This window comes from Dermochelys coriacea, chromosome 17, assembly GCF_009764565.3.
Source record: "Dermochelys coriacea isolate rDerCor1 chromosome 17, rDerCor1.pri.v4, whole genome shotgun sequence".
Taxonomy (NCBI): domain Eukaryota; kingdom Metazoa; phylum Chordata; order Testudines; family Dermochelyidae; genus Dermochelys; species Dermochelys coriacea.
The window spans coordinates 20480458-20496293 of record NC_050084.1 but is presented as its reverse complement, the minus strand read 5'-3'; the positions used below and the strand labels follow the sequence as shown (position 1 = coordinate 20496293).

At 42.3% G+C, this 15836-nt stretch overlaps 1 pseudogene; it reads right to left on the bottom strand.

The window, feature by feature from the left end:
- Positions 1-5261: 5261 nt before the first annotated feature.
- Positions 5262-14297, bottom strand: LOC119844810 (annotated as a pseudogene).
- Between the last annotated feature and the right edge of the window lie 1539 nt (positions 14298-15836).

Below are 15836 nucleotides of genomic sequence, written 5' to 3'. Positions count from 1 at the left end.
GCTTTCGTGAGCTACAGCTCACTTGCATCCGATGAAGTGAGCTGTAGCTCACAAAAGCTTATGCTCTAATAAATTTGTTAGTCTCTAAGGTGCCACAAGTACTCCTTTTCTTTTGGGGAATACAGACTAACAGGGCTGCTACTCTGAAACCTGTCATTTCCCCATGTTATTTCTCCCCCCCCCCCCCCCACCCCCACTCCCACTGTTCCTCAGATATTCTTGTTAACTGCTGGAAATAGCCTACCTTGCTTGTCACCATGAAAGGTTTTCCTCCTTTCCCCCCCCTGCTGCTGGTGATGGCTTATCTTAAGTGATCACTCTCCTTACAGTGTGTATGATAAACCCATTGTTTCATGTTCTCTGTGTGTGTATATCAATCTCTCCTCTGTTTTTTCCACCAAATGCATCCGATGAAGTGAGCTGTAGCTCACGAAAGCTTATGCTCTAATAAATTTGTTAGTCTCTAAGGTGCCACAAGTCCTCCTTTTCTTTTTGCGAATACAGACTAACACGGCTGCTACTCTGAAACCTGTCATTTGTACAGTATTTGAAGATGAAGGGTGGGATTTTCAAAACTGCAAGAAAGATTTGAGCACCCAGTTCCCATTAGAAGTTAAACATTAAAGTCAGCAGCCGTGTCTCTGAATACTGCCCTGACCTGCTGAGCAGAGTGACTGATACGTTGACGTAGTCACTTTTCAGAGTACAGCCACACGTTCCATGCCCAACCCATTCTGAGACAAGCAGTGAGCCAGGCCCAAGGATGACTTCTTCTTCTTCATAATTTATTTGCAGTGGTGCCCATTATACATACAAGAATAAATGGACACAAATCTGACATCAGGAATCATAACATTCAAAAACCAGTAGGAGAACACTTCAATCTCTCTGGTCACTCAATAACAGATCTAAAAGTGGCAATTCTTCAACAAAAAAACTTCGAAAACAGACTCCAACGTGAAACTGCAGAACTGGAATTAATTTGCAAACTGGACACCATCAGATTAGGCTTGAATAAAGACTGGGAGTGGTTGGGTCATTACAGAACCTAAACCTAATTTCCCCTCATACTATTTTCCCACTACGGTTACTCACACCTTCTTGTCAACTGTCTGAAATGGGCCACTCTCATTACCACTTCAAAAGTTATTTTTCCTCCCTTGGTATCCTGCTGTTAAGTGAATTGTCTCATTAGACTGACCTCACACTTGGTAAGGCAACTCCCATCCTTTCATGTATTTATACCTGCTCCTGTATTTTCCACTCCATGCATCTGATGAAGTGGGTTCTAGCCAATAAAAGCTTATGTCCAAATAAATTTGTTAGTCTCTAAGGGGCCACAAGGATTTCTCGTTGTTTTCACTATAAATTAGGTACTTTCCAAAAAACACTAAGGACAGTCCCTGATAGGAGGTGTTCCCAACCTATGAACAGAGGTCTGAGTAAGGGAAATAACAATAGGCAACGTACACACTTTTAATATAAAAATAATCAAGAGTCACTCTAGGCAGCCTGGCTGAAGTGGGTCTTTAAGAGGGACCTGAATGTGGTCAGAGCAGGGACCTTGTGGATGAGCTCAGAGAACTTGTAACATGCCTAGAGGGCTGCATGGGAAAAAATAAGGAGGTGGATGTGTGAGAATCCGCCAAACAGGCAGATGAGAACTGTGGAACTCACTGCCAGGGGATATTGTGAAGGCCAAAACTATAACGGGGTTCAAAAAAGAATTAGAGAAGTTCATCAGTGGCTATAGTGGTCAGGGATGGAACCCCATGCTCTGGGTATCCCTAGCCTCTGTTTGCCAGAAGCTGGGACTGGGATCACTTGATAATTGCCCTGTTCTGTTCATTCCCTCTGAAGCACCTGGCATGGCAGATAGGATACTGAGCTGGATGGACCATTGGTCTGACCCAGTATGGCTGCTCTTATGAGATTTCAGAGTAGCAGCCATGATTGGAAGTTATGAAGTAATGGCCAAGTGGATGGGGCAGGGGTCACGTATAGCCTGACAAGGAAGGATAAGAAGGCAGTTATATATGGCTTTGAGGGTGGCCACAAGAAACTTAACTTTGATACAATAGTAGATGGGATGCCATAATACAGGTTTTTCCTATTTTAAGGAAAGCCAAGTGAATTTATCCACTGACCAAAAGGCCTTTTTTAGTGTCTCATTTATTCCTAATAGCAGAAGAAAATCTACATTTTAGCAGATTATTGAAGCTCATCACTCCCTCAGCCCAGCCCACCTGTAGCTAGTGTCCCAACTATTTGACAATGTCCTGCTAGTTTGAAGAAAAGGAGTACTTGTGGCACCTTCGAGACTAACAGATTTTACTGAGCATAAGCTTTCGTGAGCTACAGCTCACTTCACCGAATGCATCCGATGAAGTGAGCTGTAGCTCACGAAAGCTTATGCTCAAATAAATTTGTTAGTCTCTAAGGTGCCACAAGTACTCCTTTTCTTTTTGCGAATACAGACTAATATGGCTGCTACTCTGAAACCTGCTAGTTTAAGTGTTTTCAGTTTCTACTTCAGGAAAACCAACTCTTAGGGTATGTCTACACTTGCTGAGTTTTTGCGCTGTAAGTTTCACCAGTGATAGGGAACCGGTGAAAGTAAAGCGCTGGTTTGTGTACTCCCTTCATTCCTCAGGCATCAGAGAGTGTTCACATTAGCCGCACTTCCACCGTACTCAGGGCAGCTATCCCACAGTGCAGCTCTCTCCAGTTTGATGATAGGTCCTGCGGCAAGGGGCTGGGGCGTGATCACAGGGCACCCTGGGTCCCTGCACAGCCGCCTCTCCCCAAACCCTGATCAGCTCCAGTAGGTCAGCATTGCTCCAAGCAGGGGATCCTTTGCTCCATGCAGCAGCTATTGTCACCTGGCCAGATAACTTGCCAAGAAAACAGGAAAGGGAGTTTCAAAGTTCCTGGGCCTTTACAGGGGGAGGGGTGGATGTCTGTTTACGGGGCAACAGAGCAGCAGCACTGCTGGCCAGAGTGGTCACCTAGGCACTGTAGGATATCCTCAGGAGGCTAAAAGCTGTGTAAAGAGGAAGAACGTGGCTTCACTTGCACACCACTGTAAAAGCATCCCCGGTCAGAGCTGTACACCTCTCGTGGAGGTGGTTTTCCTTTTCCGATGAAACTTCTGAGTTTCACTACAAAAAGTCATTGGCAAGTGTAGACGCTCCCATGGTTTTTGTGCAAAAAAGGGACTTTTTCCGCTTTAAATAGCAAGTGTAGACATGTCCTTATATATTACCCAAGTCATTCAGGCCTTGCCTTCACTAGGAAAAAAGTGAATTTGAGGCTCCTCACTAGGATTTATCTTGTTATTTATCTTACCTTCTTATTTAACACCAGCTAACATGTGTTAAGGTTAAAACTTGCCTTGTCTACAGTAGAAGTTTAATACAAGTTAGTTAGTTAGTTAGCACATGTTAACTAAGATATATTTAAAAAGACACATTTGTCCCTAGTAAAGGCAAGTCCTGATTACTTAGGTCAGATATAAAAGTCAGGTTTCCTGAAATAGACACTGAAAACACTTTGATTTAACATGCATTCGCTGCTATGTTTTAAAACACACATCTTTTTCTGAGTATAAACGGGCCAAAAAAAAAAAAAAGAAAAAGAAAGTTAGGAGAGGTCATTCAGCCAGGACCTGCCACATTCACAAGCCCATGAAAGTGACATCTGGATTCACCTGTTTCACTTAGCAGTTGTGCCTGTCGGAGTGCAGAGCTCGGTTCTGAAGGATAGAGAGCATATTATTAGCAGTGTAGCAGCCTAAGTCATGGACAATGTTTGGCTAGAACTGGAGATACCATATGCCAGAGTGTGCATTGTGAGGGGTGGCAAAAAACAGAATAAGAAACAAACATATTGTGACCTATAAATGAAGATTTATTTAATGAGCTGGGATGTGGATTCTGTGTAGTTGAAGCATATTGTGGAATGTTGTATGAAGCATCTTGTATGAATCCTCTTTATATCCAAAAATAAAAACATTTGACCTACTACAGACTGAGCTGTAGCTTACGAAAGCTTATGCTCAAATCAATTGGTTAGTCTCTAAGGTGCCACAAGTCCTCCTTTTCTTTTTGCGAATACAGACTAACACGGCTGCTACTCTGAAACCTATACTGCCTTACAGTTCTCTAAATTAAAAATATATATATTCAAATTAGTTATTGCAGAAAACAAATTGTATAGTAATAATGATAAGATGTTAAAGTATTTGCCACATATAATTATACAATCTTTTTTAGTATTATTCTTCCTTGCTACAATCAGTAATACAGCAATTCACAAAATAAAAATAAGAAATCAGATTGCAATGAGTAAGAGCAAGCGATATACACTATCACAATATGACAATCCACACAAAAGGCAATTTTTAAAATTAAAGTAATCACCAGGTTATTTAAATTAAAGTTCAGAGAGAGAAATAACAATGTAGTTAGCATCTAATTACCATTCTGTTCCCTTTGTACATCGGTGCATCTGATGAAGTGAGCTGTAGCTCACGAAAGCTTATGCTCAGATAAATTTGTTAGTCTCTAAGGTGCCACAAGTACTCCTTTTCTTTTAATGATTCAACAGTTTTCAAATAGATTGATGATTGATATTATGTTTGTGCCCTGGAACTTAAAGCATTACATATATAACCACAACTGTGAATATATGTACAATGTATGCGGCATAGGAGGGACAGATTTGTGCTACCACATCAGTTTTTATTTCTGTGCAAGTGAGTTTGTAATGAGTGGTTTCAGAGTAGCAGCCATGTTAGTCTGTATCCGCAAAAAGAAAAAGAGGACTTGTGGCACCTTAGAGACTAACAAATTTATTTGAGCATAAGCTTTCGTGAGCTACATCCGATGATGCATTCGATGAAGTGAACTGTAGCTCACAAAAGCTTATGCTCAAATAAATTTGTTAGTCTCTAAGGTGACACAAGTACTCCTTTTCTTTTAGTGCTTAAAGAGCAATCAAAGAGATGGGAGAAGAACCACAAAAGGACAGAATCACAAAAGCCAGCTGAGGACAACATTTCAAGAAGGAGGGAGTGGTCAACAGAGTCAAAAGCTGCCAACTGGACAAGGAGGTTAAGGATAGAGCACACATCCTGAGATTTGGCCACAAAGAGTACATTAGACACTTTAGTGGAGTGCAGAGGGCAGAAACTAAACTGGAGAGAGTCAACAACAGAATTGAAGGACAGGAACTCCAGACAGCAGTTATAGACCTCACGTTCAATCAGTTTGTGAGTGCACCACTGTCAGCTTTTTCGTACTTTGCGCTCTTCCATATAACAAATGAAGTTGTAAATTAGCTCTGGATGCCACACAGAGTAAAAGATTATTCAAAATCTCCTCCAGTGTAGGGACTGGGTTGATACCGAATACGATGCTCCTTTCCAGGCTAGAAAAGGAACGGATGCTGTCAAGAACAATGCCATGTCCCAGCACCTCATCTGCCGTTGTGAAATCTGCATCCAGCTTGAAATTCTTCAACTCATTTTCCATTTTGGGCTGTAGCACGTGATGATATTTATCCTTCTCTTTCACTGTGCTGCACAGGATAGCAATGTCTTTCCCAGAGTAACCATTTCGGAAATATTGGAGACAGTTTTCAACCACATATGTTACTATTTCATCCTCCTTCAAGTTTCTTTCTACCTTAGAAATACCTGGCAGGGGATGGGCACATTCAGCTTCATCCAACAACATTCTTAACCGCTGATGAGGAATATCTATTTGTTGATTTCTTACAATCTTCTCCATCTCTTGTGCCATGATGTCGTATATCTGGGTGGCATTCCGGCCCCCTTTGGTGAGCAACTCCTGAGGCTATTGTTCTGATGGATGTGGAAGACCGCATGGAAATGTGTGACTTGTTTGCAAATAGTCCAAGAAGATCCAAAGAACACCAGGTTCACAATGATCATTTCCTTCTGTGATCTGCTCAGCCATCCTATACCAGTCACCATGCTTTGATTGGAAATTCTGGGCCTCATCAATTACTGTGAGGTGATTCACAGGTGCTTCACTGGTTTGCAATATTTCCTTTAAGAAGGTGATTCGGGTCACAGATTGGCAAATGTTTTTCTTTCTACAAAACAGAAGAAAACATTGGATGTGATTTTGATGAATTTGATGAACAAGGATCCTGGAGGGAGAGACTGCTCTGCCAAGAAACCATAAAGCCCCTGGAAGGGAAAGGGTGACTCTGGTTCTTGTTCTCAGGCTACAGAAGAGGAGCAAAAAACCACTCCATCCAGAAGGAATACTGGGAGGACTTCTGTTATCACGGTCTGAGTCTAAAGTAATTTTGATTTTGAAAGACTTTTGAAAGACCAGGCCAGGATGAGTTGGTGCCAGGGAATGCAAAGGGCCCACGAAGAAACAGTGACTCCCTGTGATGATCCCACCACAGCACCCAAGTACCTGAGCCTAGTCCATGCTAGAATTCACAGCATTGTGAGCACTGGTGCAGCTGTATGTAATTTTGTCCTGGACTTGCCCCAAAGGGGACTGCAACCTCTCCTGCACTGGAGAGCTCGGAAGCCTGAAGAATGGGTGGTGCTGCCCACAGAGGGCTGTGTAAGAGCAGGCAGGTGTGCGCTGATTCCAGCTCATCTCAGCTACAGCCTCTGCCAGCCAGGCTTGTATACAGCATCCAGCAGATACCAAAGCTGCCCTCCCGCAGTTTACCCCCAGGGAAGACAGCAATACAAACACTATTTGTCATGCCCTAGGGAGGAATCTCCTCTAGGGTGCAGGGGGTTAGCTGGCTTCTGGAGGTGCATTTGCATCTCCCTGTACTAGCAGAGGGGTTAATCTGACCCAAAATGGTTTAAGGTGGTTTGTGGAGAAAGCCATTCCAAATGCCATTATACCTGTCCAGATTGTTCTGTAACATGAAAACGACTAGCTCATCTGGGGCATCATTTCAAGCTGTGCCTATACTGGCAAACTTCAGACTGATAATTCTCCACTGGCTGTAGCAATAATAGGAACTGTTAATGTAGACAGGGTGCAGGAATGTCTATCACTGTGTCATCTACTATGACCTTGTGTGGAGCTACACTGTGGGTGAATTAGGAGTCTGTTTGTTCATACTGTAGACAAGGCCTGAGAGCAGGAAAGTCTTTCTACAGCTCGTAAAAGATTTTTGGGTATGGATTTTTCTCTTCCCCCCCCCCCCATTTTAGATACCTTTGACATTTGATATTACAATGTTGACTTACATATAAATTGCTCACCTCACAAATTCACTCAGTGGCTGGTTCTCACATAGGTAGAGAATATCTTCAGACTTGCAATGAAACACATTTTTTATCTTCTCTATGATTTTCAGGGCCACTATTGTTTTCCCAGTTCCTGGCAGGCCATAAATAAATTGCTTCTTGATCTTATGGAAATCTGCTCTTAGTAACTCATATTGTTTAACTGTGAGGAGATTGAAAAATTCATACCCAAGGCTGTCACTTAAAAAGGACCTAAAATCCAGTAAGATTATCAAAAGTGAATCCAGTAATTTTAGCATGTCCTTGTGGGATACATTGTAGCTAGCAGGGCACTTAACTTGCAAACCTAACTCTGTATTTCTTTCTTCATTGGTTCCAAGCTGTAGGAGATGGGGAATCACACACACTCTCTGAGTGTATCCCCCAACATTTACCAGTTTCTGTTTCAATGCACCAGCAGTTTCAATATTCAAATATATTCACAGAACAGTCCTTCTGAGTCACAGTGTACAGCATTGGGTGTTTGCCTGCAGCTATCAAGAGAGCATCACAGACAACTTGCTGATTCTCTGGCAATCCGATATCTACAGCCCAGCTTCTTGAAAATATCAGTAGTCCCTGAGATACCTGCTGCTCTTCCATTTGCTCTTTCATTAAATTCTCCAGCCCTGGATACTTTGAGAACAGCTCTGTGGTAGGTTTTCTGGTGTGTATGTTATCCCATTAGAAATTACTAGAAATTGAGAGAATTAGAAAAACATTAACAAATTTTATGTCCATTTTCTTTTCTTAAGACACTGCAGTACAGTTTGAAAAGTTGTTCCAACTGAAGGTATTGATGGTAAAAATAAAAGGAGTACTTGTGGCACCTTAGAGACTTAACAAATTTGTTAAATTTGTTAGTCTCTAAGGTGCCACAAGTACTCCTTTTCTTTTTACAGATACAGACTAACACGGCTGCTACTCTGAAACCTGATAGTAAAAATGTTGTTTTGGCAATCCTGACGACTGAAGTCCCTTATGCACAGAACCCATACAGCATGAGCAATGGCAAATGGGCTTTCCTGTGACCCATGGCCCCAACCCCCTGCCCATAATCTTCCACCAGCGAGTCTCAGCTATACTTTGTAGGGACCCCATAGGTATGAGAGGGGAGTTCAGTCTCTATGGGCCACTAATTCCTAGGCACCTCTGCTCACACTGCCAAACAAGAGGCCACTTGCAAAAAGTTTTTAATTGTCCCATCTTCACCAAAGTTCTGAGCTGCTGTTTCTGCCTACTTTTCTGCCTACTTTTCCTAACTACTCTCTTAATACTTAACTACTTTTCTAAAGCTGAATTAGGAGCTGTTAATAATTATTTTTTATAAAAGAAACAGAGTTACTCCCTTGCATACATTTTTGCAGGATTGGGCCATTAGCCCATTTTTAGGTATCAAATCATTCACAAAGCTGTCTTGATTTCTGCAAATGCATTTGTCATCCCCAGGGACTTGTGAAATATTTGAATTACGTGATGAATAATTTTCAGACTGCTGGTTGTTCACAAACGCTTTGTTTTTCCTGTCTGCTATTCGTGATGTACTGGTCACACAGTAATGATTCTGCTCCCTAACAGCATGACAGAAACTTTTCAAACAGGAGAATAAATAATAATACCTAACCAGCATGAATGTTCAGAAAAATTGTCATGAGTGCAAAAAATCTGTGAATGTTGAAATTTGCTAATATTTTCAGAGAATAAGTTGTAAGACTTCACAAATAGTAGCAGACTGAACTTGGGCTATGTATTCATGAATCTATTTGCAAATCTGTTTTCTTACTCAGAAAGCTCCACTGGGCTTACAAATAAAGGCCCTGATCCTGCAAACTCTGATGCACACACTTTGAAATCTACTGATGAAAAGCACTATATAAGAATTAGGTATTATGATGCATTTGCTTAACTTTACTATGGTGAGTGGTTAGGATGGGAGCCAAAACTTTTTTAGGCACTTTGGCATTCTACAAGCATTTCACCTGAAATGTTTCCTGGAAATGGGAAGCTGGTCTACTGTCTCCCGAGGCTGGGTACCCCTTTCTCTCCAAATCAATGATTTTGTCAGATTCACTCATTTTCTAGCTTCATGGGAGCACCAGTGAGTGCCCCCTCAGTCCTTATAAAAGTCTCCCTTATAGCTGAGAGGAAAGACTCATTATCTTACTGCAGCCCTGCATGCTATTGAACAAGCTGCAGAACACACCCCACAATCTCTGTATCTGCAGCGACTCCCCAGATGCCTAGTCAGGGATTATTTTGTGTGGCTCTGTGATAGGGTGTATTTGACCTTTGCAGCCTCCTGCTGGGGGCGCCATGGTCCTACTACACCCCATCCCAACAAGCAGCAAGGTGAGAGGGGAAAAGCAGCGAAGGTGGGTCCTCCAGCTTGCCTAGAGAGGACTCTCCAGAGCAGCTGTTCTGGAAACCACAGAGACCTGGGACTAGAGGGGCTAAGAACAGCCAATAAGGGCCCTGCTGGCCCACATAAAAGGAGCCACCTGCCTTAGCAGTTCATCTCCAAGCTAGGACTAGAGGTATGTAGAAGGGTGCTCCTCTCTGGCTAAAGGAGCTTGGCAATTAATTGGCTGGCTAGGCTTACATGGGGGGAGATCAGAGAAAGACCTGTGGACATTGGTCCTGAGATACAGCTGGAGATAAAGGATTGGTAGGAAGAGACTCAGGGAAACTGCAGTAAAGGATTGAGTACATGGCTACTGTATATAGGATCCCTGGGTTGGAACCTGGAGTAGCTGCTTCTATATCTACCATGGGTGAAGAGGCATAAACCCCACAAAGGGCCAGGCCTTATTTGAGAGCCTGAAGGGCTGAATTTGCAGGGCTCAGAGCATGGGCCAAAGACCCGAGCAAGGACTCTTGAATACTCCAGAAGGGATTCATTTAGATTTTGTGACTTGGCTGGAGGGCTTAGCCATGGAAAACCTGCTAAGGTTGGCTGGCAGGGGGCACTGAGGTGAGAAAAGGACTGCAGTACTGCACCCAGCTGCTAGGAGGCACTCAAGAGGTGAGTGCCCCTTTACAGGCTCTAATTAACCAAACCATGCAAATTCACAAACCCCTAGTTTAATGTAACACATTTTTACACATGTAGCATGTAACTTTTGGTAACAAAGTTTTCCTTGTGTACCCTGGGCAGGGCGGAACCTAAACAGTAGCCCTTGAGGGGAAAGAAGTGGGGATAATTTGGGGACAGACCAGAGGATTGCTTCAGTGTTTAGGGCCTTAGGGCTGCAGTTCTGGAAAAGGCACAGCAAGAGCCCCTAGTGTGAGAAACCACTAGGTGACAGTGCTGTCATACCCTGGATGAGGGAGAGAAATGACAGACCTGTGATGGAGATCCAGCAACACTGGGAGAGGCTGGACAAAGGTGTGTGGAATGAAAGTTTTCACAGGTGGTCACTGTGTGTTCATTTTCTGGGTGCTCAGTTTAAGACACCTAAATTGCTGAGCTCTCACAACTGCAGCTGAACTCAGTGGCAGTGCACACCGCTCAGATCCTCTCCCAGCCTGAAGGAGGGAGCACAAGGATGGGAGTCAAGAGGCCCTTGAATTTAGTCCTTCCTCTGCCACTGAGTCACTGAGAGGCCTTGGGTGAGTTGCTTCATCACTGGATAACTAGAACATCCCAAATGTCTCTCAACTGTTCAGCAAAATCATACTTCATTTGCAAACTTATAGCAGAAGTTCATTACTTCTTATTAGCTAGTGCCCTGTTTAAAATGGTTCAGTCATCCAGTCAGGGAGCACCTGTGGCTTAGGTGTTCAATCACACATGAAGAATGAACAATGAATAGTTGACAGGAACAGATTAGGAACAATCCACAGTCTGAAATTTACTCATCTTAATAGTTACAGCAATTGAACGTGTTCACGAAAATCAGGAAAGGTTCTGGAATGATTTGTTACTCAAAAAAAGCCTGAATTTGGAAACCTCATTAGCATTTCATACACATCTACCAGCTGTATAATGACATCAAAAAGTGAAATATAAAAACAAATATTAAGGAAATCCAGCAGACCAAAACTAAATTCAGTATTAAATGTCTGAGACCCCGCAGACCCCAGGAAATTCACACTAAGTATAAGACACCTACAAGGACACCCATTTGACTTACAGTAATTATATAGCACCTGCACACTCTCATGTGGAAAAACATTGAAATAAAAATTGAATATCACATAGATCACACATTCAAATAAATTAACCAGGGTGAGGGAGGGTTGGCCAGAGAGAGGAGGAGGATTCGGAGAGGTCAAGGTTGATTTGTTTTTCACCAGTTCATATGACATTGCTAGTGGCTTCAGTCCTTAATTCTTCAAAAGCCAGTATTGTGCATGCATAGAATATCACTTCCTATTCCATTCTCATGTTTGTAAACCAAACGCCTTCAAACATGTCTGTCAGTGTACAGAAACCAGAAATAAACTAATAAAAACCAAAAAGACATACCTGGAAATAGAGATTTTTGCAGATCACGAAGACACGAGATGTCTGGGTTGGAATACACTGTTTTGGTGAGTGGAGATCCACATGACGCACTCAGCTCAGTCTTCAAGACATTAGCTGGATTTGAAATCTCTTGAAAAGTAAATTAAAATTAATATTAATATACTTATTTCACCCCAGCCCCACCATAAGGATTTTTAATGAGCATGCCCTGAACTGCTCACAGAATTGTTGTGGGTTTTGCATTGTAAATGCACTGGTGCAGTATAGGCACCATGTGGAAGCTCTCAAAATGAGATGAGATTAATTATTTTAACTGAAGGTCCTTATCTGGGTACCCAGCTGCTGCAGCAGTGTCCCTTCAATGGCTACCTTACGGTGGCTGAAAGAGTAGAAGAATTCATTCTTTTGCATACTGGAGATATGGAGACCCTGAGGTTGGGAGTTGATTGCAAGGGCTAAGCATGAAGGAGGCAAGGTAGGAAAAGTAAGGAGAAGGTATAAATCAGGACCAAGCTATGTGATTGTCCCATTGGTTTTGTCTGTAATTATTTCATAAGGAGGTTGAAATTGGGAGAGAAAGAGCTTGATCTTTGGTTCACGCTGATGAAGACAAGACCAATGATCAATAAGGTTTTCACCATTTGTGATTTGATTAAGGATGAGGGCCTCCTCTGGGAGGGTTAAGGAGGAACATGTGTTATGATGTCTCCTGTATGCAGATGACACTCAACTTTCTGCATTCACCTGATCTAGCAGGAAACACTAGCACAGGTGATGGCTGGGGTCTTCTGCACGGCCCACCTCACCCTGTGACATGAGGCACAACACAATGTGATTGAGGGTGACAAAATCAGGGCTTAAATGCTTCTCCCTCCCCATTTGCTGTGTGAAACATCTCTGCAAACAGGAGAAACTGGCTGGGCTGTAGACATAGTGTTGTCCTAGAGTAAATGAACCGAACAAAGAGAAAATATTTTCCCCTCCCATTGTTTATACATATTATACTTTTGGCCATAAGTTATAACTTATGTCAGATTTTTTTTCATCTCACATTAAGTGATTTCTAAGTTGACAGTGTCCCTTTAAGAAAAGTATTGTGGGACACCAGTGACTTTAAGTTTTAGAACCACTTCGGTTGTCAAGTTGCCAGTCGTGCTACCAAGCTAGAAACACTGAAGTTTAGGTTAATATGGAAAAATAAATTACTAAACTTCATATTTTTAATCATTTGACCTGGATCAGTTGCCACCATCATAGCTATCCAGTCTTCAGCCATCAGTCTCTCAATGCGGTCACTCTTCACAATCCATGAGTCGGGGTTATCTGAAAACAGTGCAACAAAAGGGTTTGATTTTCACAGCACATAGATAGCCACGCAAGTTTCCATCATTATCCCACACATGCAGGATTTTATGGGCAACATTCAGTTTTGCCTGAGACTTACAGATATGTGAGCTAGGCAACTTCTTGCTGACATACTCTATTATTCTGCATAATTCATTGTTTTTTACATTTTCTTTGCTACATCCAACCACTTTCCTATTGTCATCCACTCCAATAAACAAATATCCCCCTTGTGTGTTTGCAAAAGCAGAGATATAATGTGGCAAGTTGTCTTCAATGTATTTCAAGATGTTCTTTGAAGAGAACTCTTTAAATTCCACATGGGTCGAATCAGTGAAATTCAGTTTCTCACCATAGGTGAGGTGATCTGCATTAAAAATATCTTCAGCAGAGTCATGTATTGATCAGTGTTCAGGAAGAACAGACGTCTCAGCTCCTTGCTTTGTCTCATCGGATTCTCTCCTGTCACAAGCTTTCTTCATTTCAAGAAATTCTGCAGCCATGCTAGAATTCATTCTCTCAGCAGAAGTGCCAGATCTTTGGTACAAGCCTGTTCTTACGCTGCGAATCTGTGGTGAAGGCAAAACTCCACTGCTCCAAGACTTAACAAAAATAAATAATTTGTTGTTCTGCTGCATACATTCAAAATAGTTTTCTAACTTTTTAGATGAAATGAGTTCCTTAAGGGATTTTCCTATATCCTGCCCAAGCCCATCCTTTGTGTAACTGTAGCATTCGTTCTCAATCTCCGCCACTACCAAGCCGCCTCCAGAGTTCAACAATGCACATGCTGCTCTGGAGATTTTACCATTTTGTTTCCTTTTCAGTTTGGTGTTACGCATTTGGTTTCGTGTTTTCTCGCCAAAAGTTACTTTTTCAACTTTCACAACCACATCAGCATAGTTAGTGTTCAGATCAACAGATGGGTGCTCCTTTTTCAGGGCCATCCTGTTCCTGAAACAAGCAAAAGGATAAGTCTCTCAAAGTATTATATTAAAACGATAGGTAGGGGCAGTGGGAGAACTGAAGACCATGTGTAATACCCCTTGGGTGGGTTGTTGGCAGAGGGGATTGAACCCAAGGCCTCTGGATCTTAAAGCATGAGCCTCTACTCCCTGAGCAAAAAATTCAGTTCAGTTAGCCAAGGCTGTAGGCACTGCCAGCAGGGGAAAGAGCACCACATAGAGTGGATGTGGGTTATACGTGCATCCTCTGCAACAGAGATGGTACTGAGTAGCGTGCACTGAGTGGGGTGCTTTTGTGGGAGACCCAGGCATCGCGTTCTAGGGTGCAATCCGGACCAGTGAGGGGTTCTGTCACAACTTGCCTTTCAACCGTGGGTGCCTCACAATGTTTTGCTGTTGTAGCTCCCAACTTGGGTCGCTCACAACCAGCCTGCCAGCATGCAGGTCACACCGTGAGTGTCTGTATATAGCTACAGCCCTGGTCTAGCAACTCTGACCCTAGCAGCCTGTCAGCAACTCACCAGCCACACTCTGGCTTCCAGCAGCCTTGGTTACTACCTGCAGGGTGATCCCAACACACGCCAGTCCTGAATTCTCCCAAAAGCATATGTTCTGCATTGGACAGGTCAGATATTATAGGTCTGTTGCCCCGGTACGGGGGCCAATATAAAACAGATTGCTACTTTAATTGGAGTTACTCAACATTTCAGTTTAAACACAAACACTGAATTAGTTTGATTAAAGAATACAAAAAGTTTATTTAATGCCTTGTACTCACTTAAAATCTCTCTTTTTGTAGTTAAAGTCAGAAATGGTTACAAGAGAAATAATGATAAAACACTTTCTAGTGCTAAAACTTAACACGCTAGATGTGGTTCAAGGTAAAATCCTTACCACATGTTCCCAGTTGGGGCCAAGTAATCCACCAAGAAGAATTCTGGACTCCTGCATCCAGTCATCTGAACCATTAGAAGTGCAGCATGCAAATTAGCTGGAGAGCAACTGTGATGATTGAGTTTCCACTGAGGTTACACTGGCCCCACTTAAAGGCCTGATCTACAAGTTAGGTCAACATAGCTACATCCGTCAGGGGTGTGAAAAATCCACTCCCCTGAGCGACATAGCTATGCCAATCTAACCCTAGCACAGACCTAGCTGTGTCAATGGAAGAATGCTTCCATTGATGTAGCTACTGCTGCTCAGAGAAGTGGTGTTCCTACAATCACAGGAAAACCTCTTCTCTCAGGGTAAAAGCAGTAAGCTACTGGTTATACCAGTATAGTCTCTGTAATGTAGACATCCCCTAAGAGTGGTCTAAGCTGTTGACACAGCCCTGACTTCATTAATTGAATAAAAATATCATTTAAAAGGGATTAAGGTTAGTTAAATGCAACATTCCCCCACTACTGGTCACCATCTCAAAAAGGTTATTACTCAGTTAAGAGGAGGTTCAAAAAAGGGCAACAAGCACATGAAAAACTCTTCACTGGAGAGTTTGTCCATCTGTTTCAGAAGTAAAAGGATAAAGAGTTTAGCAACAGTCAAATATGCATTTCTGGTACCTTCTGTCTTAGCTCTGTTGTGAGACAGCTTTAATCTACTTTACAAAAGATGTACATTTTAAACCGCAGCACAACAAATACAATATGAATGTGTTATAATCCTTCCTACTGTTAAAAATAGATACAAATTAATTCAATGTTATACTGAAAATACAGAACTGTGATGTTATGCATAAAAGCATTATACATAAAGATATATA